Below are 23,951 nucleotides of genomic sequence, written 5' to 3' on the forward strand. Positions count from 1 at the left end.
GGAGAAAAGAGAGATAGCCAAAAGGTGAGGGGCCTCTAAAAGCTTTGTTGTGGTGTGTATCTGCCAAAATTCAGTTGGCTAAAATCATGCCACATAGCCAAGCTCAACATTAATGAGGAAGGGATAGAAGCAGGAGGGGGCGGAAGGGGTTGTGGATGTGGGTGGCTATTAAATCTACACAGCAATAGGTAGGGATTGTAATCTTTTTTAAAAGAAGGAGGGATAGAGAGTGGATAAATGCAGATTCTGAGGCTAGGTTACTGGGGGCCTTGGAGATCACTGAGATACTAATTTTACTTTACCCGACATTGTCTCATACTCTAAAAAACTAGTTTTAGAATGGAATCATCAATGGAATATAGATTGTATTTCTAAGTGATTCACTGACTTTTATTCATCAGCTGAAAACTGGCTGCCTGACAAAGCTCAGCAGTTCTTTCAAAAATTACCATCCTGAAAATGTGGAAAGAAGGCTTTGCTATAGAGCTCTAAGATCTAAAACTACAGAAATTCCTCTCACGGTGTTTTAGTCATTCCAAATCTTTTATTAATTTGCTAGGTCTTACATAACAAAATAGCACAGACTGGGTGATTTAAACAACATTCCTCTGTGTGTACCTTTCTCAGTACCTTTGTATGTCCAAATCTCCTTTTTTTATAAGGACAGCAGTCAAATTAGGCTTACCCTAATGGCCTCAGTTTAATGTTATCACTTCTTTAATGATCCTGTGTCAAAATATAGTCACATTCTGAGGTTCTGATGGTTAGCATTTAAACATATACATTTAAGGGGAACACAATTCACCTATCATAGACCTTAACACATTTTTTTTTCATTTTCAACCTCAGTTTTTAAAGAGCTACACAGAAAAAGCAAAGATACCTTTTACTTATATATGTTTGCTTAACAATTCCACCTATAGATGTATACATAATAGGTAAACTGTGATCTCAGTTTATATATTTTTGGTACCATTGTCCTCTTAAGACAAGAGATGTGCTTACAGGTTTTTAAGATCATAACTTACACTTAAAAACCTCCATATAGATTGGGACACCTTTTTGAAAGTTAATTGGACAGTAACATGGTTTGGCTGTGTCGCCACTCAAATCCCATCTTGAATTCCCATGTGTTGTGGGAGGTACCTGGTTGGAGGTAATTGAATCATGGGGCAAGTCTTTCCCAGTGCTGTTTTCATGATAGTGAATAAGTCTCATGAGATCTGATGGTATTATATGAGAGACTTTCCCCACACAAGCTTTCTCTCTTTGCCTCCCATCAGCCATGTAAGACGTGGCTTGTTTCTCTTTGCCTTTCACCTTCCATCATGATTGTGAGGCCTTCCCAGCCATGTGGAATTGTAAGTCCAATAAAACTCTTCATTTGTAAACTGCCCAGTCTCAGCTTATGTCTTTATAAGCAGTGCAAAAATGGACTAATATAGTAAATAGGTATCAGGAGTGAGTTGCTGCTTAAAAGATACCCAAAAATGTGGAACTGACTTTCGAACTGGGTAATAGAGCTTGGAACAGTTTGGAGGTCTCACAAGAAGAGAGGAAAATGTGGGAAAGTTTGGAACTCCCTAGAGACTTGTTGAATGGCTTAGACTAAAATGCTGATAATCGTATAAACAATGGAATCCAGACTGAAGTAATCTCAGATGGAGATGAGGAACTTGGGAACTGGAGCAAAGGTGACTGTTGTTATGTTTTAGCAAAGAGATTGGTGGCATTTTGCCCCTGCCCTAGAGATTTGTGGAACTGCGAACTTAAGAGACAAGATTTAGGGTATCTGGTGGAAGAAATTTCTAAGCAGCAAAGCATCCAAGAGGTGACTTGGTGTTGTTAAAGGCATTCAGTTTTATAAGGGATGAAGAACTTAAAAAGTTTAGGAAATTTGCAGCCAGACAATGTGATAGAAAAGAAAATCCCATTTTCTAAGTGGAAATTCAAGCCAGCTGTAGAAATTTGCATAAGTAAAGAGGAGTGGAATGATGATACCCAAGACAATGGTGAAAACGTCTTCAGGTCATGTTGGAGGTCTTCATGGCAGCCTCTCCCATCACAGGCTTGGAGGCCTTGGTAGAAATAGTGGTTCTGTGGGCCAGACTCAGGGTCTTCATGCTGTGTGCAGGCTAGGAAGTTGGTGCCTTGCATCCCAGCCACTCCAGCCATGGCTGAAAGGGGCCAACATAGAGCCCAGGCCATGGCTTGAGAGTGTGCAAGACCCCAAGTTTGGCAGCTTCCATGTGGTGTTGAGCCAGTGAGTGCCCAGAAAAATTGGGGTTTGGTATCCTCTACCTAGATTTCAGAGGATGTATGGAAATACCTAGATGTCAAGGCAGAAGTTTGCTGCAGGGGAAATGCCCTCATGGAGAACCTCTTCTAGGGCAGTGCAGAAGGGAAATGTGGGGTTTGAGCCCCCACATAGAGTCCTTACTGGAGCATCACCTAGTGGAGCTGTAAGAAGAGGGCCACCGTCCTCCAGATTCTAGAATGGTAGATCTACTGACAGCTCGCATTGTATGACTGGAAAATCTGCAGACACTCAATGCCAGCTTGTGAAGACAGCCAGGAGGTAGGATGTACCCTGCAAAGCCACAGGGATAGAACTGCACAAGACCATGGGAACCAACCTCTTGAATCAGCGTGACCTGGGTGTGAGACATAGAGTCAAAATAGATCATTTTGGAGCTTTAAGATTTGACTGCCTTGCTGTATTTCAGATTTGCAGGGGGCCTGTAGCCCCTTTGTTTTGGCCAGTTTCTCCCATTTGGAATAGCTGTATTTACCAAATGCCTATACCACTATTGAATCTAGGAAGCAACTAATTTGCTTTTGATTTTACAGGCTCACAGGTGGAAGGGACTCCCTTATTACAGATGAGACTTTGGACTATGGACTTTTGAGTTAATGCTGAAATGAGTTAAGACTTTGGGGGACTGTTGAGAAGGCATGATTTGTTTTGAAATGTGAGGCCATGAGATTTGGGAGGGACCAGGGATGGAATTATATGGTTTGACTGTGTCCCCACCCATATCTCATCTTGAATTTCCATATGTTGTGGGAGAGGCCCAATGGAGGTAATTAAATCATGAGGACAAGTGTTATCCAGTGCTGTTCTTGTTATAGTAAGTCTCATGAGATATGATGGTATTATAAGGGGGGATTTCCCTGCACAAGCACTCTCTCTTTGCCTGACACCATCCATGTAAAACATGACTTGCTCCTCCTTGCCTTTCACTTTCTGCTGTGATTGCAAGACCTCCCCAGCCACATGTAACTGTAAGCCCAGTAAACCTCTTTCTTTTGTAAATTGACTAGCCTTGGTATATCTTTATGAACAGCATGAAAAAGGATTAATACAGGTAGAATGTATCAACTTTGAAAATGTGTATTAAATTAATTAGAAATTCTAATTTCAAGAATATAGCATATATAAACAGATTCATGTAAATATAGAGCTTTATATGATAAGAATTGCAGAATTTTTAAAAATCAAAATTATGAAATACCAAATATTAATGGCATTCACCGTAGGAGGAACTTAGCACTTTGTAGTTCAGCTTATAAATGAATACATTCCAGCCTTTGGAAAGAATTAAGACAGCCATGTAAATTGACATGAGGAGAAGTTGATGGCCTGTTGATACATGAACAAACAAGCAAGTTGCACAATAATATATTATTGGATTTTAACTTTTATGAAAATACAAGAAAAAATTGATAACAGTTGTATCATTGGTATTACAGGTATTGGTTTGGAAAAATGTAAGCGCAGATTTCTACCTCTTCCATTATATAATTTTCTATTTTTACATTTTTAAAGTAATAATCATTACTTTTATATTATATATTAAAGATTAAAATCAAAAGATGATGCCATATTAATCACACTCCCAAGTACTTGCCTACTTGCATGATTGATTTGAAAACTTAAACTTAAATGTAAATATTTATAGCAGTTTTACTTACAATCACCCAAAACTGCAAACAACTAAAGTGTTCTTCAACAAGAGAAATGAATATATAAACAGTGGTGTATCCATACAATGAAATGGTATTCATTGATAAAAATGAATGAATGAGCTATCAAGACATTAAAAGATGTGACTGGAAATCAGAAAGTTCTGGGAAGAAAATGCCAACAATTATGGTGCGTGTGTCAGAGGAACAACTGAAAGAGCTTTTAATCCATTTATGTTGGAGGTTGCAATTTTTCGAATTTTTCATGAGTGAAAAATCAGACCTTGGTGATGACCTTGAGCAGTAGGATATAAATAACTCCTACATGCTTAGCATTCCAACAATGGAACACTATGCATAAGTGAGTTAATGACCAAAGTGAAAATAATTTGAACAACAATACAAATTAATGTTGGATTGTAATCCAGGATATAATATAAATATGCCTGACTTTATACTTACATTAGTACATGGTTGAATAAACAAGTAAATCAAGAGGAAGAGACGAATCTGTGCATGAGAGTTCAAATAATTTATGTTCGCATTCTGACCATAAGTAGGTAGAGTATAATTTCCCACATTATCAGTGTAGCCTGGCCATAGTGATTCTTTCTACAGAATATGGCATGGACAGTAGCAGAACAAACAAACAAAAGGAGTAGCTTTACATAGGAGGTGCCTGACAAAAGCTACCTAAGCCAGATAATCCGGGTCAACACCAAGAGTGATAAATCATTTTGATCATTGATACAGTTGATACAATGTGATCAAAGTGGCACATTACCCCTGTGGCCTACCCCTAAAAACCCGTAGTCCCAATCTGATAATGAGAACACCAATCAGATAAGTTGTGCTTGATGGGCATCTTACAAAATACCTGACCAATACTGCTGGAAATTGTCGAGGACATCAAAACCAATAAAAGTCTGAGAAACTGATAGAACCAAAAGTACTCCAAGGAGACACGATAGCTAGATGTAATATGTAATCCTGGATAGGAGTATGGGACAGTAAGAAGTTACTGGGTTAAAATTAAGAAAATCTATTAAATGTAATGTTTCAAAAAGAACAGGCTCCATTCACAAGTTAGAACACTTGTAGTCTCAAAAGATGCTATTTTTTTATTAAACACTTTGCTTGAAGAGGACATGGAGTTATTAGTGAGACAGTCAGTCCCTCTTCTCACAGCGCTGAGATATCTAACTGTTTTTCAGTTCATGCTGATATGTCAAGAAAGTACCAAGTCATTTTCCCTTGACTGTAGCTCTGCTCAAGATTTTAGCTCATGAGAAAAACAATGTTTACTTTTTAATAAATTGATTATATGTAAAGGGAGTTATGTTCTGCCATTACCCTAAGCAAAAATTCTTTGTATTTTTCTTCATCCTCATCCTCATCATACCCCTCTTCTTTATCATCATAATTATATATGTGTATACATAGTTCTTTAATATGTATATACATATATATATACATGTATTTATATATAGTATATATATCTATACATAGTTCTTTATATTTTATAAAGTGTTTTCACCTACCTTTTTTTAAAGAGGCTGGCCTATTTGAAATAATAGGATAACAAAATGTTATAAAAGCTAGTGAGACTGTATATATGTATGTATATGTGCACATGTCTGTACTCACACATTAAACATGATTAAATACACCCTACATGCATGTAAATATATCTACATTTATAAATAATACATGCTTACACATACTCATAATTAATATATTATCAATAAGCGTCTCTTGTACTCTTTCATTCTTTGGTCCACTTTATGTCTCTCATATGAACCTGTGAAGACTTTAATTTCAAAATGACACAGATAAGCACATTAATTTGAACCAAGGGGTGCTAACATTATTTTAGAAACTGATGTTAGTGTATTACTGACATAATATTAATAAGGAAAATACCAGAAATGACTGACATCTTATGTATTGAAGGCTGTTTCTAAATGCACCAGTTAACAGCAATTAAACCTGCTGTTTAGAATGGTTTGATGAAAGACCTGAATTGAATTATTTTGCTCAATTAATTTTAATAAAATTATTTCAATGAGTGAAATTTAAATAATGTGGGATAAATAGAATACTTTCCTCAGACTTAAATGGATATCAAGTGGCATAACATTGTTTTCTTTGATTTCTGTTTATTTTCTTCTTTATTAACTACACAGAGGTAAGGTAAAGAGATTGATCGAGTAATGAATTAGCTATAAACAAATATAGATTCATAAAATATTGAGGGTTATCTGACTGAAGATCCACCTGAATATAAGATTTAGCTAAGAAAATAAGGCTTCAGATTTACTTTTCATTGCATGGAGAAGAAGATAAATTAGAAAATGAATTACAAGAAAAATAAACCCAATAAAATTTGCTGAAATGTGGATGGGGGAAATTTTAATTATTACATGAAATTGACATTCTGATTAACATGAAGAACAAGTAATAATGTATAACTGGGTCTTGTGAGGCTGGACATAGGTTGTCAGGAACTAATCTTTCTCAGGTCATCTCTCTCTCACACATATGCACACATAAACACACACACACCCATGCACACCATGGTCTCTCTTACTTCCTTTTAGGAAATAGGAAATCCTTCCTTCCTTCCTTCCTTCCTTCCTTCCTTCCTTCCTTCCTTCCTCCCTCCCTTCCTCCCTCCCTCCTTCCCTCCATCCCTCCATCCCTTCGTCCCTTCCTCCTTCCCTCCCTTCCTTCCTTCTTTCCTTCCCTCTCTCCCTCCCTTTTCAATTAGCTTGTTTATTGCATTCTCCTGTTTGGAAATCAGTTTCTCTGCTCACTCTTTGTATCATCTTTCTTATTAACTATATATTGAATATGGTTATGATTTGTCTTGAAATAAACTCTGGCCTCAAGACTACACAGATTTTTATCAATGAAGAAGCATTCCACTATGGGGCTAATACCTTTGTCTTCCATTTAAACTTCCCAAATGGAAAAATCCACTGTGTCCATGGATTGTTTATTCTAGCCCTTTCCAGTGAAAACATATGGTCATGTGTGCTGTCCTTTCTGGAAGCTATGTGGGGCAAACAATTGACCCTCATGATCTGGCACATTGCAGACAGCTAATCCAAATCATTCAGTAATCTACCGTCCACTTCGTTTACTAGTCATCATCTGTAATTTGAATATCTAAATTAAGTTTAGTCTATTACAAGTAGTTTTTGAGTACTTGCTATGGATCATCAATCATCACTGTGTTAGACTCTGGAGATTACAAAGCGATCATAAGGCATATTACTAGGTTTAAGGGGGTTAAGAAAATAATTGGTAAAGAAACCAACAATGCCTTTGAGTTAATCAATAAACAATTAAATAGTTTATTTTGTAAAATAGAATGTAAGTATGGTAATTAAATGATAGTAAAATTATGGGTGAATATAATCTGAGAAGATTTTATGGTGTGGTTAGGAATTCATATGTGCCTAGAATAATGGGCAGGAATTTATGAATTTAGAGAAGAGACAGTCAATATAATTGAAAGTCACACATGGTTTAATCCTTTCTAAAGAGGATATTTCGTATAAAATGGAGGAGGATAGGGAAAAGATGTGTGTTAAAAATAACACACACAGAAGTATTGAGGAATCAGAGCCTGAAGTTAGGCAGGCTATCTGGAAGTTTAAAAATGAGATAAGAGCACTTATTTTGATTTATGATGATAGCTGTGAGTACTGAAAGATCCTGACAGTGTGAACTGTCATGTCATGAGCAGTTCTTGGAACAGGAGGTTTATCTGGATTCTAGCCCTGGCTCTTGTCTGTTCTAGAAGTATGTCCTAGAGCAAACCATTTGCTTTCTCTAAGATTTAGCTCATCTTCACAATGATGTCTTCATCATCATATTCTCTAAGGTTTCTTCTGGCTTCAGTCTGGTAAAGTTAATATAACCCATACTGAAGAGAGTCCTTACTATTAGACTTTGTGACAGAAAGGATAGAAGAATAGAAGACAGTAAAAACCCAGAGATCCCACTAATATTTTTAGCCGACTTTTATGAATTTAGAATCAAAATTTTATTGAATTTAGAATCAAAAATTTTATTGTAAAATCTTTAAGGGTTGTGCGGTATAGGTGTAATATTAAAAATTTAATCCTAGAGATGAAACATATGTTTAGTTTATTTAAGAAAGGTAATTTGTCTATCACACTTTTCATATGTGTTGGGTTTATAGTATTTTTGCAGTGAAGCTGTAGTGAAAACGTCATGTTTTTTGCTTTTTGTAGTGCATTAGAAAATGTGATTATATGAGATTTTTGACAAAGTACTTCTGTTATACGCTGAAAATTAGTGTGAATTCCAGCAAACCTGATCCCCTGCTGTGTGAAATGGGAAATCTGAAGAAGAAGAAAGATCTGTCAAGAGAATAAGTGAGTTCAATGCTTTGAGTAGCAGGCAGCCCAGTGTTAAATTTAATTGTCTCTAGAAATAAAGGAAATTTTTCTTCTCAGCATTAGTCTCATACTTCCTAATAATGGTGAACTTTTGCAGGAAGAAGAAAGGATATGGTGTACATGTTGAAAACATATTTTAAAGAAATGTGTTCATGGTAGAAATTTGAATTATTATATTTTTCTCTTCTAATAGATATTATAAAATATATAAGACACAGAATAGAGAGTATTAAACCAAATAACAACACTTCTACTTTTAAATTTTTAAAAATATTAACATTTATCAGGTTTACTACAGATTAATTTCTTAAGAAGCTAATACTACAGATCAAAGTGAAACTCATAAGATGCTCTCCTTGATATTATTACTGTTTTTCTCTGAGAAATTGAGTATCTTATATTCATTTTGTTCATCACAGAGAGGGAGAGACAATGCTTATGGCAAGATATAATTTATGTGTATTTACATATAAAAATATACAATATATTTTACAGTGCATATTCATAATTTCTTTTGAATGAAGGTTTACATAATTTAAAAAACTGACATTAGACTTTTATTTTAAATAACATTAGTGGGAATAATCTGTACAGATACAGATAACTTTTTTATTGCAAGTGTGAATACAACATCATTTATTTATTCTCTTTCTAATGAGCATTCAAGATTTTATATTTTTTATTATTTATTACATGGACACATCTGTTTATATTTCCATGAAGATGTGTTAGAACTTTGTATACCTCTACAGGTACAGAGGCTTCTTTAAGAACATGTACTCTCCTATTTTACTTTTTACTGACCAATTATTTCCGAAGAGATTTTATTATTATCCCACCAGGGTGTTACATGATTCTTACTTTTTGCTATCTTCACCATTAATTGAATGTTCTAATATTTAAATTTTGTAAACATGCCATGTATTTCTTTTGAAAATCTCACTTTCCTTAATTTGCATTTTCTGGTTAGAGTGACTTTAAAATATTTTAATCCATGTCGTGGCTATTCTGGTTTCTTTTTCTATAAATTACATTTGTATAGTCCTTCCCCATTTTCACTGAATTACATATCATTTCATAACTAGTAGTGTTGTATTGGACGGAGCGTAGAAAGTTAGCACCAAGACAAAAGTATGCCAGATTGAAGGGTCATTTATTATGCTGGTGACCACAGAGGACTCACGTCTCGCCAACCTGTGGCGTCAAAAGGAGGGTGGCAAGACTTTTTATACCCGAAAAACCACCTTGGGTGTGGGGGTGAAGAGCGGGGATGGGGATGAAAAGGTTTCGGACATTCCAAGGGCCAGGGGATTCTGTGATTCACCTCCTGGGCGGAGACAAGGGTGGGGGTCTCCTGACATTCCAAGGTCTAGGGGACTTTTGTCATTCTGTTTGTTACCTCAGTGGTTTACAGAAGTCAAGATATACATTTGTTTACACATTGTCTGGGTGGTGATAGAAGTCACATATTTTAGCAGTTACTGATAAGAAAAGGTAAGCAGCTTTACATAGTTTTGCAGAACAAACTAGCAGTTCTATTTACAGCAGCCAAGAACAGTAGTTATTGTGAGGAGAATGGGGCAGCCATTGCAACTTATTTAAAAACAGTTTTGCATTTTATAAAAATAGCGTTGCTCAGGTTCTGGGTCCAGGCCAGCACAATATCACAGTAGTAGTAGTATTTTAAAATAATTATTGATGCTTACCCTTCATTTATACTTTTCTTTGCAAATATGTTTTATGGCTTGATTTTGAAACCTTAAACTTTTTTTTCTTTCCCCACAGAAAGTTAAATACACTCACATTTATTAGTATTTATTTTATATAACATACTTTTAATAAGTTATTTAAGACATATTTTTTCATCTTGAGGTCAAAAATGTCTTACATTAACTTGTGAAAATTTAAAGTATTAAAATTTAAATATTAAATATTTAAGCCCACCTAAAATACACTACTTTCAATGTATGGCTAATATTTTACACAGTGATAACCAATACCATTTGCTGAGTAATCTAGCATTTCCTAATAATTTTTAATGCTACTAATATCCTAAATCGAATTTATATATAAATATATCTCTTTCTGAGTAATTATTATAATTTAGTAAGGTAAATTCTACTTTCCTGTTCTTCTTCCAAATTACATAAATGTGAGTGTGTATATATATATTCCAAATTTCTAAATATGTTTATTTTGGGGTCTATATCAAAAAACTGAAAAACATTAAAATGTTTATTATAATTGCATTGATTTTATATGTTAATTTAGAAATAATTATGTCTTTTTGACACTAAATTATGTTCTCCATGAAGATAATTTGTATCTCCATTTGGTCAGATACTTTTCTGTTCTTGAATAATGCCTTTGGATCTTTTATCAGACTTACACTTAAAATAGGAAATTTTTTATTATTATTGCATATCCTAATTAGCTATTACTGAATTATAGAAATACTCATTATTTGAAAGTCGAACTTAGAAAAACTGTTGAATGCACTAAATTTTATTATCTTACCCTGACATTTTTATAGAAATTGTATGCATATAGGGATCATATTCACCTCTTTATTTCCAAGTATTATACACTTCATTTCTCTTTATTTGTCTTACAACTCAGGCTCCAATTTATTGTAACATTTTATGATTATTTTGTAGATTGCTTGGGGTTTTCTACATAGACATTTATACCAACTGCAGATAGGGAATGCTTTATTTACCTTTTCTGATCTCTATCCCTTTTATTTATTTTTCACGCATTATGACACGTATCAGAACTTCTCTTAGTATGTTAAATAGCACCAGTGAGAGTAGACATGTTTGCATTTTTCCTGATGTTAGGGACTAAATATTCATACTTTTACAATTATATATGATGTTAGTTGTAGGATTTTTAAGGATGTTTCTTATATATTAGAAGAATTTCCCCTATAATTCTAATATACTGAAAGTTTTTATATTATGATTAAGTTTTGAATTTTTTCAAATATGTTTTCCGAAAAATGTGATACTTTCATGTTATTTTTTTCTTTATCTTGTTAATATGATGAATGACATTAATTGGCTTTAAGATAGTAAACCATTCTCACATACCTAGAATAATCCAGAGTTCAACATCTCTGTTAGAGAAAAATAACTTGACTCCATTTTCAAGAATGATCATCTTTATAAAAAGGAAAAGAGAATCCCTCTTCACCAATACAGAATAAATTCTATCAACTATTATATTCCCTTCAGCTAGTAGGCTTATCTTTCCATATTTCACATCCTTGCAACTTTCTTTTTTCCCATGTAAATCTACTTCTTTTTACTTAAATAATTTGTCCTGTCTTCTAGGATACCCTGAATCTTGACTTCTATGAAGAAGTTAAAGAAGATTCCATCATGTCTATACCATGATATGTTTATAATTATGAAATTAGGCAAACTGAGGTCTAGTGCTTGTTATCTTGTCATTTTATGTGTTTAAATTTTGCGTTCTGCCTTGGTTGCACCTAAATTAAAATAAAATATGAGTGTATTACTCAGTGTTGTTTAAAGCATTCTAGTTGATACCAATATGCAAACAAGTCAGAACCAAAGCTGTCCCAAAGCTGTGGTTCTGAAATTTCAGCATGTAAAGCAATCATCAGGAAGTCTAGATATAATGCAAATTTCTGGGCTCAGTCTCCTGAGTTTCAGATTTGGTAGAAATTTAAACGTGCAGAACCCAATGATTTGCCTTTATAACTATTTCCCAGGTATTCCTGATGCTGTTGGTCTGGGGACCATACTTCAATACAGTGATACCAAATAATCTTTATCTGGTATTAGCGTTCCACTAGAGTGTTGAAGACAGTATTGCATAGTAAGAGTGAGTGGCAGGCATCTTACTGTAATACGCCATAAGAGCAATAAATTTTTGCTTGGTGTTTTGCTTTTAGCAAAGCACTTATTTGATGTCAAGGTGATCTTGTGAATTAGATACTAATTCTGCATTTATTTTTTCAAAACTGAAAGTTGGAACTCATAAAGCTGAGTGCATTTTCCAAAGTTATCCTGTAAATAAGCTGCAGATTGGGTCTTGAATCTAGGCCTTCTCGCCACACATTTCTGTACTTCATTTAATATACTAAAGCAAATGCTTTTATGTATATAATTGTATTTTATCCCACCAGCAAGCTCATGAGATAAGATGAGAATGCATTAATTTCTTCTTTGTGTGTAACCGAGCAAGTTGCAAGGAAAGCGCCATACTCTGAGATTGACTCAGGAGTCCTTTGTTGCTGGTGACTGAGAGTCGGCTAACGCCCGAAAATTTTCTAGGCCCTGAAGAAGGGGCTTGATTCCTTTTTATACCTTGCTTAGAGAAGAGGGGTGGCAAAGCGGAATTTTACAGAAGCAGAACAAGCAAGTTAGATAAGGAAGCTGGTAACCAGGATGCAGGAGGTTCCCAGGATTGTTGGTTACCAAGGGGGTAGCAGCAGGGACTTTCCATACAATCAATCACCAAAAGGGGTAGGGCATGCACAATAGCAGTTAGACTCGCCAGGCAGGATGTAGTTACAATGGTTACAAGTTTCCAAGTACAGTGTGACCCAGCTATGTACCCGAAAGACAAATGACAGGAAGGGAGAAGCTAAGATGGAGTTTGTCAGGCTTACATCTAAGATGGAGTCTGTTAGGCTAGCATGTTTACATAGATGTAGAAATTGATGCACAGAAAAATAATAACCCTGACATCAGCAGTCTCCAGCCTTGGCTTCAACTGTTGTGACATTTTGCATTACCATGTTTCACTGGCTTGCCAAGGTAGAGGGCAGTGGGAGTGACCCACACCTAGTACAAGCAAAAAATAAATACATTGTGTTAAATAATTTAAAAGCAATGTTTAGTTAATCTGCTTTTTATTATCACCACCTGTTGGAAATTCTGTGCAATGTCAATGTTAAAATTCTCCTGCTAGGGTAGAAAGCTCAGACCATCCGCATGTCCTATATACCACTATAGTGCTTCGTAAGACATACATATTTTCCAACAAGAATATGGGCAGGCTTCACTATGCATGCTTCTGAAATGCACAAATTATAGGTACAGAATTAGCTAAATAATCAGTGCCCCTAATAGCATAGCTCAAATTTCAATTAGAGCAGTGTACTATTATAAATGTGAATAACTGAATAATTGTCAGGTGTCCAGTCCGAAGGTCACTATCTAAATATCAGATATACACATACCAATCACATCACTCTTTTCTAAGTCAGCCATTCACTGGTCAGAACACATTGGTTATGCAGTTCCCACACAGACAGAGAAGCACACAGTTGTTCTGCCTCCTTGCCACTCAGTGGCAAACCCACATGAAATTTTACAGAAATAAACCACTGAAAGAGGAAATCGGTCAACAAAGATGAAAGTGCAGCAAAGAAATAAAAAGTGGTAATGCTGGAAAGGGAATTCAAATATAATATAAATGAAGTTATAGAATAAGTGGCTGATTGAAGATATTCACACTGCTGCTATTCAGAAAGTTTATATATGCTGCGAGAAAAACTGAGTAAAGAAGAATTTATCAACAAAAATGAGGAATATATGATAGCAACAATAAGGATGAGGATTTTCCAGCAAAATGACACTGACAAGAACTTCACATTAAGGGAATTCTATGAGTTTTTTTTGATGTTGAAAATACAAAAGATCACATGTTAGAGGCTGATACACATTTAGAAAAAAGTATGACAACGCACCAAGGTATAGAAAACATGTTTATCCCATGTTGTTAAGCTATCCTGTAAGAAGCCATTGAGGACTGTTCAAACAAATTTGATCAGATTTTCACAAAGAAAAAATATCTTAATTATCAATGTTTTACTAGTTTAAACTAGAATGTGCTAAATATATTTTTATCTTAAAATCTTCATATATTTGTAATCAATAGTAAGAGAGCTTTAAATGTTTTGCAAAACTTTAAAAGGTTAGGGAACAAAATATTTAAATGATAACTTTTCTTATAGGTTGTTAAGATCCATTCACATGGTTTCGGCTTTGAGGTGTTCTTTATGATCTCTCCCTGTTGTGCAAAGTAAGAATTTTCTAATATGTAGTAATTGTTATCAAAAAACTATCTTGGAGGCCAGGCACAGAGGCTCATGTCTGTAATCCCAGCACTTTGGGAGGTCAAGGCATTCGGATCACGAGGTCAGGAGATCAAGACCATTCTGGTTAACATGGTGAAACCCTCTCTCTACTATAAAGAAAGAAAGAGAGAGAGAGAGAAAAAAAAAAATATATATATATATATATATACACACACACACACATATATATAGCCGGGCATGTTGGCATGGGCCTTATAGTCCCAGCTACTTGGGAGGCTGAGGCAAGAGAATTGCTTGAACCTGGGAGGCTGAGGTTGCAGTGAGTGATGATTGCACCATGGCACTACAGCCTAACAAGAGAACGAGGCTGCATCTCAAAAAAAAAAAAAAAAAAAGTCGTTATTCTATGTAAAGACAGCTGACTAAATTCATGACAATCATTAAGTGGTAGAAAGAGTACAGAGAGGGTTTAATTTTTATGGAAGCCATCCTATTTTCATTTTATGAGTAATGCTTTAGATTCCTGACATAATTTCATTAGCAAAGAAATAAGTTCAACTTTATCATTTATTAATGGGAGAGAATTTTTAAATGAAATGCTTCAAATCCACAGAAAACTGGAAACAACAAAAATAAATTTCAATGTTAACATTGTGCCCTATTTGCTTTATAGTGTTACCCTTAAGAAATAAAATACCATACAAATTGTAGCTGAAACTTTATCGATACTCTTCCTTTTTCACTCAGAGGTAGCACCTACCCTAAATTTTGTATGAATTGTGAGGAGTCATGTTTGTGAAAATATTATGTTTAAAAGGAGCATTAGCTTTGAAATGAGACAGGCTATGTTTACCTACGGGATCCGCCACTTTATAGATGGAGGCAAGTCATTTAACTTCTCTGAGCTCCAGTTTACTCACATACAAAATGGTGAAACATCCTATCTCACAGAGTTGTGTGAGAATCAGAAATAATTGATATAAAGCTTTTCACACTAATTCAATATACGATGGATATTAATGCTACTGTTACTGTTTTGTCTACTGTCACTTAGGAACATTTAAAATAGAGAGATAGATGTAAGGTTTCCCGACAGATTGTTCTTTCTCTTAAACTCACCCACAGCTCTTCCCTCGAACACATGGAGGTATTACTCACTTTTATGTTATCTTCCAGTTTTGAAAGCAGCTGTGGCTAAGTGGCTCACTGCAGTCTCAGAAAGAGTCCTGCCCTGAAGCTGACAGCGGCCCTACAGCAAATAATAATATAAAGTGAAGTTCTGGGCTGGGAATTCTGCATTATAGAGAAAACAATTCTGTATAATCACTGAAGGTTGGATCCCTTGTCAGCTTCTATATGTGTCAGGCAATTTAGCATCTGTGGGATTATTCCCCCTGCCTCCAAAGTTGTGGGACAGAGTTTGCTGAATGCATTTGTTTGGTATTATTTGCCATCTTCTTGTCACAACCCTATAGTCTTATTTAAATAGAAAAAATAGGAGACATCCCAAGACATTCCTGGCATTGGAAGTTTTGTTTCAGCACCAACGCAGCTAGAGGGGCATTTTTAACATTTTCTTTCTGAAAGCAGGCGTATTTTGTTTCCTCCTATAGTCTTCATTGGTATTCTGGGCCCATTCCAACTAATCAATAAATAAAGCTCAGTTAAGCAACATTTATTTCCAGAAGCAAATAGCAATCAGTGCATTACTGTGGGAGCTCAGGCCCTGTCCATCAGCTGAATCAGTAAACAGTGAAGATTGGGGCTTTGAGACTTCAACAGGAAGGGAAACTGCTGCCTCCAAGGCAGAAATGGACCAGATCACATAGATTTCTATATCATTCTGCCTAACTATCCAGAGAGTAAGTTCAACTATGCATGTCTCTTAAAATGAATAGGTGCCTACTTCTCTTATCTACTTTCACCAAGACTTTTTTTTAATTTGTTAATGGTTTTGTAGCAATGAATAACTTTAAAAACATTAGATAATCATCTGTGATTTTAGGTGCTTTTATATATCTTATCTCATATAATACCCATACTAAATAAATAATGGCCCAACTTTACAGTGGTGACAAGCTGTGTGTTTATTACTCAATTACCAATTTATTAAAATAATTTGTTTGCTTCATTTATCTTTTGAAATACATTGTAATCTCCTGAAAGGCACAGAGCAAGTCTCATTCAACTTGTGGCCTTATAGAATTGTGCTTAGTAGTTGTTGAGGAAATATTTATTTATTGAATGAACAGACTAAAGAGTTAAGATTAACTTGGAGATTCTCAGAGGGAGTTATCTGATTTTCACAATCTTGCCCTCTAAAAGTAAACGCATATGATTTTTATTTTAATGTAGTAGAATCAAGAGACACTGCTACAAAATAGCTCAGTGAGCTTCGGCAAGCCTTTTTACTTATTTGGGCTTCTTTTACTTCATGGAAGAGGAGGAAAAGATGACTAGAATGAGAATGTCTCTTCTAGTTCTAGAATTCTAGATAATTTCCTTTGGAAAGAGCTGGAACAAAGTTTGCTTTCTTCAAAATGTAACTCTGACGCATTCTTTTGTTCTAACAGTACCATGTGACATATCCCTGTGGGTCAAATGTAGAGATACAAGGTATAATAAGGCTAAGAAAGGTAATTATAACATCCTTTTTTGAAAGTCCAGAATATTTGCTACCACCTAAGAATCATCAACAAATACAATACTGAAAATGCCATGGTTTTTCATGCAGCAATTACATTAGCAGAGTACCACTAAGAATCAGGATTTCAATAAAGGAAGACCTTTGTTAGTTGTTGTAATTTAAGAAATTGTATGTAGAATTATTTGCTTATAATTAATCTCCCATCTTAGATTGTACATCCCATGAGGGCAAGCATAAATCTCTCTTGTTTCCCACAGCATGGTTTCTGTAACATTTAATGCACTGACTGTGTGTACATATTAGGATACGAACATACATTAAAACTCAAACATTGGTGCTTATGTGCCATATTTGGTAGATTTAGAGTCTTCAAATATTGTATCATACTCACCTACACACAGTATAAGTGGAATTGCTGAGTGGAACCATAAACCTGCTGCTTCACACCATAGAGCTGTGTATTCACAAGTCAATATGCAGCATTACTTCACTAGCAAATCAATGTTCCAGGCTGCTGTGGAGAATGACTGTTTATTTTTTAAGCCCTGAAGGGCTTCCTGACAATGAGATCTGTATATCTCATGGAGCCTATTTTTTAAGTCAGAGTATCAAAACACTTTCTTAAAAAATACGGTGCAAATCCATCTAGCTATCATTTTTTCACTTGAAGAAAAATATACACACCAAAATGTCATCTATAAATATGTTTCTGTCATTAACTGCATCACGGGAAAATGGTAGTGAGGTGCTAGCATAGAAGTTGCTCTTTTCAAACATCATTTTGGCTTCAGTATGTTGAATAATTTGGCAAGGAGCAAATCAAAGTGCAGAGGGACCAGAGATAAGGCATAAGCAATAAGTAGTTCATGCAAGAGCTGACTGTGATGGGGCAGTTCGTGGCTCATAGCTGTGAAGTGGAGGGAAGCAGGTACATTTGGAAGATGCCTGAGTTGTAGAATTTGTAGTGCTTGGTGATTGATAGAATGTGGAGTATAAGGAAGGTTTAAAATATGACTTCAGTGTATCTGATTTGAGGCTTATAAGGGTCAGTTGAAGTAGTTTCTTCATATTTGGTGTATTATCTTTTAATTTAAACTTACTAGCCTGAATATTTAAAGTTTTCATTATCATTTAATTTTTGTCTACTTCTTAGAACAAAATCAAGATGTATTCAAGACTCTGCTTTTTTTTTTTTTTTTATTTGTTATTCAGGGAGCAATATTTCACTGCATTGGCAGTGGAATTGTTGCTTGCTCATGTGTACCAACATCAGTGGTAGTACGGCAGATAGGCTGTGCATTGTTGGGGAAAGGGTGCTGGTGACATGGAAGTGGGAGTGGCCATGCATGTGGGCTCACACCAGCAGCAGTGGGGTGGCATGGCACACACACAGGTGTGCCAACAGGGAAGGGGATGCGAGAGCCACCTAGGCACATATGTTGGCAAACCAGTATGGGGGGCACTGTGGGTAAGTGCATGTGAGAGGAGGCTGTGCTGGGAGGAGTCTGAAGGTGAATGGGTACACGTCAGTGGGGACTGGTTTTCTGGTGTTCTCTGATAGGTGCAGTCTTCTGGTGAAGGACCTCTAATGATGGCCCCCAAGATCAACCAGGTTGTGTGGCCTCAGGAAAATTCAGCAGACAGGGGAACATTCAGATTAGATTGGCCCAGTTTCATAAGCAAGATCACACGCTTCTGTCCAGGTCCAACAGTCACCAAAAACCAAAACCACCAAGAGGAGTATGGTGAGCTTTAGGGGATGGGTGGCCCTGGCCATCTTTCACTGCAACCATTCCCACACCCTTGGGGTCTACACAGGCTGGAATCCTGCCACTGCCACCTTTCACTGTTTCACCAGAAGCCACTAGGGACCAGGAATGAGTCCCAGTGCTTAGCAGCCCCTTGCAGGGTTTTTAGCTTCCTCCCCACTGAGCCCAAAGTCTGCATCTTCCTCCTGTCCACTCTCAATACCTTCCCTTCGAAGATCTGCTCATGATGCACCAGTCTTCTGGAAGTCCTGGTCTCTTAGTGGCAGATGATCTTCCTGACTGCATCTAGTCTGCCATCTTGACTCCCTCTAATTTTAGATATTATGATAGGTTTTTAGTATTTCTTCATTTTTGTTTTAATTTGAATTTTCCTTATGACTAAAGTTGTTCAGTTTATTTTCATGTGCATATTGGCAATCTGTATAACTTTAGTAAAGTGTCTACTCAAATCTTTTGCTCATCTTTTATGGAGTTGTGTGTTTCCTTACTAAGTTTTGATAATTCATTAAATATTCATGATATAACTATTTTATTAGATATGTGATTTACAAATGTGTAGTTTCCCAGTTTCCCGCTTGTCTTTTTATTCTCTTAATGGTGTCTGCAAAAAACAGTAGTTTCTGAGTTTGATGAAGGTCAATTTATGTATTTTTTTCTTTGTAGATCACGAATTTAATGTCATATCCAAGAAACAAGTGGGTAATCCATGATTACATTTTCTCTTATGTTTTATTTTTGAAGTGTTTGAACTACTGAACTTACATATAGGACTCTAATATATTTTGATTTTTTGTGTGTATTTGTGAGGTATAGATTAAGGTTTTTGTTTTGCATGTGGATATCTAATAATTCTGACACCACGTTTAATAGACTATTCTCCAGAGAATTGTCTTTGTACATTTGTCAAAATCAATCGGGTGTGTGTTTGTGTGTGTGTGTGTGTGTGTGTGTGTGTCTGTGAATTCCTAGTTTTTCACTCTGTTCTGTTGATCTTTTTTTCTATCTCACATGCCAATACAATACTGTTTGAATTTCGGATTTTGGAAACTCTATATAAATGTTTTAGTTGAGTAGCATAAATATTCTATCATTATTCCTCTTTTAAAAAGTTGTTTTTGCTTTTGTAGGTCCTTTCAATATCCATAGGAGTTTTGGAAGAGTTTGTCAATTTCTGCAAAAACAAAAAAATCTACTGGAATTTTGAGTGAGAATCCATTGCATTTACAGAGCAATTTGGAGAAAAATTATATCTTAATAGTAATTTAAAAAGATTAAGTCTGTCAATTCAGGAACATTATCCCCCAACTTCTTTAAGTCCTCTTTAATTTCCTCCAGCAATGTTTTGCGGTTTCCACTGTACTAGTCTGCAGACCTTGTGCCTCATTTATCCCTATGTATTTTATATTTTTGATGCTCTTATGAACAATATTTTCAAAATGTCATCTTTTTCTTGTTCATTATTAGCAATAGGAATAAGGGTGACTTTTGTAGGTCAGCATTGCATCCTACAACTTTGATCAACTCACTAAGTTTACAGGTTTATTTAAATATTTCATAAGATTTTCTACAGAGAAAATAAACTGTTAATAGATTTTGACTTTTTTTGTTTACAATCTAGATTTAAACATTTCTTTTTGTTACATTATTGCACTGATTATAGCCAGAGAAACTAGAAAAAAAAAATCCATGTGAGTCTCTTGTTGAATTAAAGTGGTGAAAACAGACACACTTGCCTTGTCCCTCATGCAGGGAAAAAGCATTGAATTTTCTTACATATGCTATTAGCTATATGCTTTTTCATAGATCCCTTTTATCAGGTAGAGGAAATTCTAGTCACAATGATTCTAGGTAACAAATTATAGCAAATTTCCAGGCTTGAAACTATAAACATTTATAATTTCATAGTCACTGTGGATTAGGGATCTGGGAAAAATTTAATTAACTAGGCAGTTCTAGGTCAAGGTCTTGCATAAGACTGCAGCAAGCCATTTGCTAGAGCTGAAGTTATTTTTTAAAATATATTTATATAATTGACATAATTTACTATCTGGTCACCCTGTGGCATGCCTATAGTCCCAGCTACTTAGGAGGCTGAGGTAGGAGGATTTCTTGAAACTGGGATGCAAAGATTTCAGTGAGCCAAGATTGCACCACTCCATTCCAGCCTGGGTGACAGAGCCAGACTTTGCCTAAGAAACAGAAACAAAAACAAAACAAAAACCAACTAGAATCTGTCGCAGTTACTATTGCTTCTTTATGGGTAAAAATAAACCCTAAGAACTATAACTTTTAGACACAATGCCTTAGAAGACAACCTGAGCAATACTATTCTAGACATTAGAATGAGCAAAAATTTTGTGAAGATGCTAAAATCATTTGCAACAAAAGCAAACATTGACAAATGGGATCTAATTAAACTTAAAAGCTTCTGCTCAGCAAAAGAAACTAGCAACAGATTAAACAGACAGTCTACAGAATGGGAGAAAATTTTGTCAAACTATGCATCAGACAAAGTTCTAATATTTAGCATCTACAAGAAGCCTAAACAAATGTTCAAGCAAAATAAACAACACTATTAAAAAGTGAGGAAAGGACATGAACAGACACTTTTCAAAAGAAGACATGCATGTGGCCAATAACCTTATGAAAAAAATGCTCAGTATCACCAATTGGAGATAGAGAAATGCAAATCAAAATTACAATGAGATGCTATCTTACACCATTCAGAATGACTTATTAAAAAGTCAAAAAATAATAGGTGCTGGTGAGGCTGCAGAGAAAAAGAAACACTTATACACTGCTTGTTGGCATGTAAATTAGTTCAACCATTATGGAAAACAGTATGGCAATTCCTCAAAGACCTAAAAACAGAAATACCATTCAACCCAGCAATCCCAGTACAAGCATATACCCATGGGAATATAAATCATTCTACCATAAAGACACATGTATGTGCATAATTCATTGCAGCATTATTTATAATATCAAATACATGGAATTAACATAAATGTCCAACAGTGGTACACTGGATAAAGAAAAACGTGTTACATGTACACCATGAAATACTATACAGACATAAAAAAGAAGGAAATCATGTCCTTTGCAGGAACATGGATAGAGGTGGAGGCCATTGTTCTTAGCAAATGAACACAAAAATGGAAAACCAGATACTCCATCTTCTTACTTATAAGTGGGAGAACACATGAATGCAAAGAGGGAACAACAGACACTGGGGCCTACTTAAGGGTGGAGGTTATTAGGAGGGAGAGGCTCAGGAAAATAAATAATGGGTACTAGGCTTAACACCTGGGTGATGAAATAATCTGTATAACAAACCCCCATGACCTGAGTTCCCTTATAATATAACAAACCTGAACATGTACCCCTGATCTTTAAAAACAGATTATAAAGTGTCAGGAAATGAGACTGCATTTTTATGGTGAATTATTTTTCAACAAAATATCAAGGTAATTCAATGTTGAAAAGAGTATCTGCAACAAGTGATATGGTATCAATTGGTTATCCATATGGAGAAAATGTAATTTCAACTCTTATTTTGCATGTACACTAAAATTAACAGGAAAATGAATCATAGGCCTAAGAGTAAACTTTTAGAGAGTAAAATTTCTATGTTAAAACTAAAATATTTCTATAACAAAAATATAGAACTTCCTTTTTCTACTTTGGGTTAGAAATAACCCAAGAAATACGTGGGCAGACCAAGACCTACAGCCTGGAAGTAGCTCTTTAGTGTGGTTCTCTCAGACTGCTCTACAAAATATTTCAGCCCACTGCTTCTCTGAAGGTGGTGGGGGTTTAGTACATTAAAAAAAAGTTATGTTACACTTGCTCAGAACTTAATTAAATCAAAATCACATCAAGATTTGGGTATAAGTTTTCATCTAGTTATAGATTACAGAAGCATAATCACAAACCCCATAAGACATTATCTTATATGCATGAAAAAGCAAGAACTAGGGTCATTTATTACCTGTAAGAGACAGAAAAAGTAGATATCTCCGCAAATATATAGACATCAAGAAGGATGCAAGGATTACAATATCTCAAGAAATCACAACACTTCCAAAAGGAACTAATAATAATCCAAAAATGGACCCTAAAGAAAGGGAGATCTAAGACATGGTAGACAAAGAATCCAAAATAATCCTCTTGAAGTTCACTGAACTGTGAAAACATAATGATAAAAATTAAATAAAATTTGGAAAAGAATAATTAAATAAAACAAACAATTTGATGAAATACAAATTAAAGAAAAAAATAGAAATCCTAGAGATGAGGAATACAATGACTGAACTCTCTCTATCCTGGCATCCTTCAACAACCTTCAAATTTATGACTGAAAGCTGGGTATTTTTACTCTTGAAATTAGTATATCTTCCATTTTTTCCCACATGGAACAAATCTAAGGCTTCATTAGGTGACTTCCATGGCAACTAAAATCCTAGTGGCAAAGCTGTTTGTAGTCTTTCACCAGCTTTCATGATATGTACTACTTATTATAATAAAATCACCATGATACAGTTCAGGGTAAACTGTTTACAGATTTTAATCAAGAATAAATACTTTCTACTAGTGATTTTATTTGATTTGAGAATCTCAGATTAATTTTTTATCTGTAAGTATTACTGCTGTATAATCTCTTAAGTACTAAGTATAACAGCTTGTAACAATAACTGATCTCTTCTTCTTTTTAGAGAAACTACAGTGATTTATCAGTAAAATGACTTCTCTGAAAAATGACGATTCCCAGCAATTATTTGAAATCTTCTCTATCTTTAGCACATTGCACCTTTATTTCTTATTTCTCTCCTGAGGCAGCATAGACAGTATAGTTTAGACTTTGAGTCAGATCTGGCTATAAATTCCATTTTTATACGTTGAGTAAATTACTTTTATTTTAATTTTATTGTATTTTGTAGATAAAGGGTTTTGCCGTACTGTCCAGGCTAGTCTCAAACTCTTGAGCCTAAGTGATCCACCTGCCTTGATCTCCTAAAGTGCTGGGATTACAGTTGTGAGCCATTGTGCCCAAACACATT

This window comes from Cebus imitator, unplaced genomic scaffold, assembly GCF_001604975.1.
Source record: "Cebus imitator isolate Cc_AM_T3 unplaced genomic scaffold, Cebus_imitator-1.0 Scaffold241, whole genome shotgun sequence".
Classification (NCBI taxonomy): Eukaryota; Metazoa; Chordata; class Mammalia; order Primates; family Cebidae; genus Cebus; species Cebus imitator.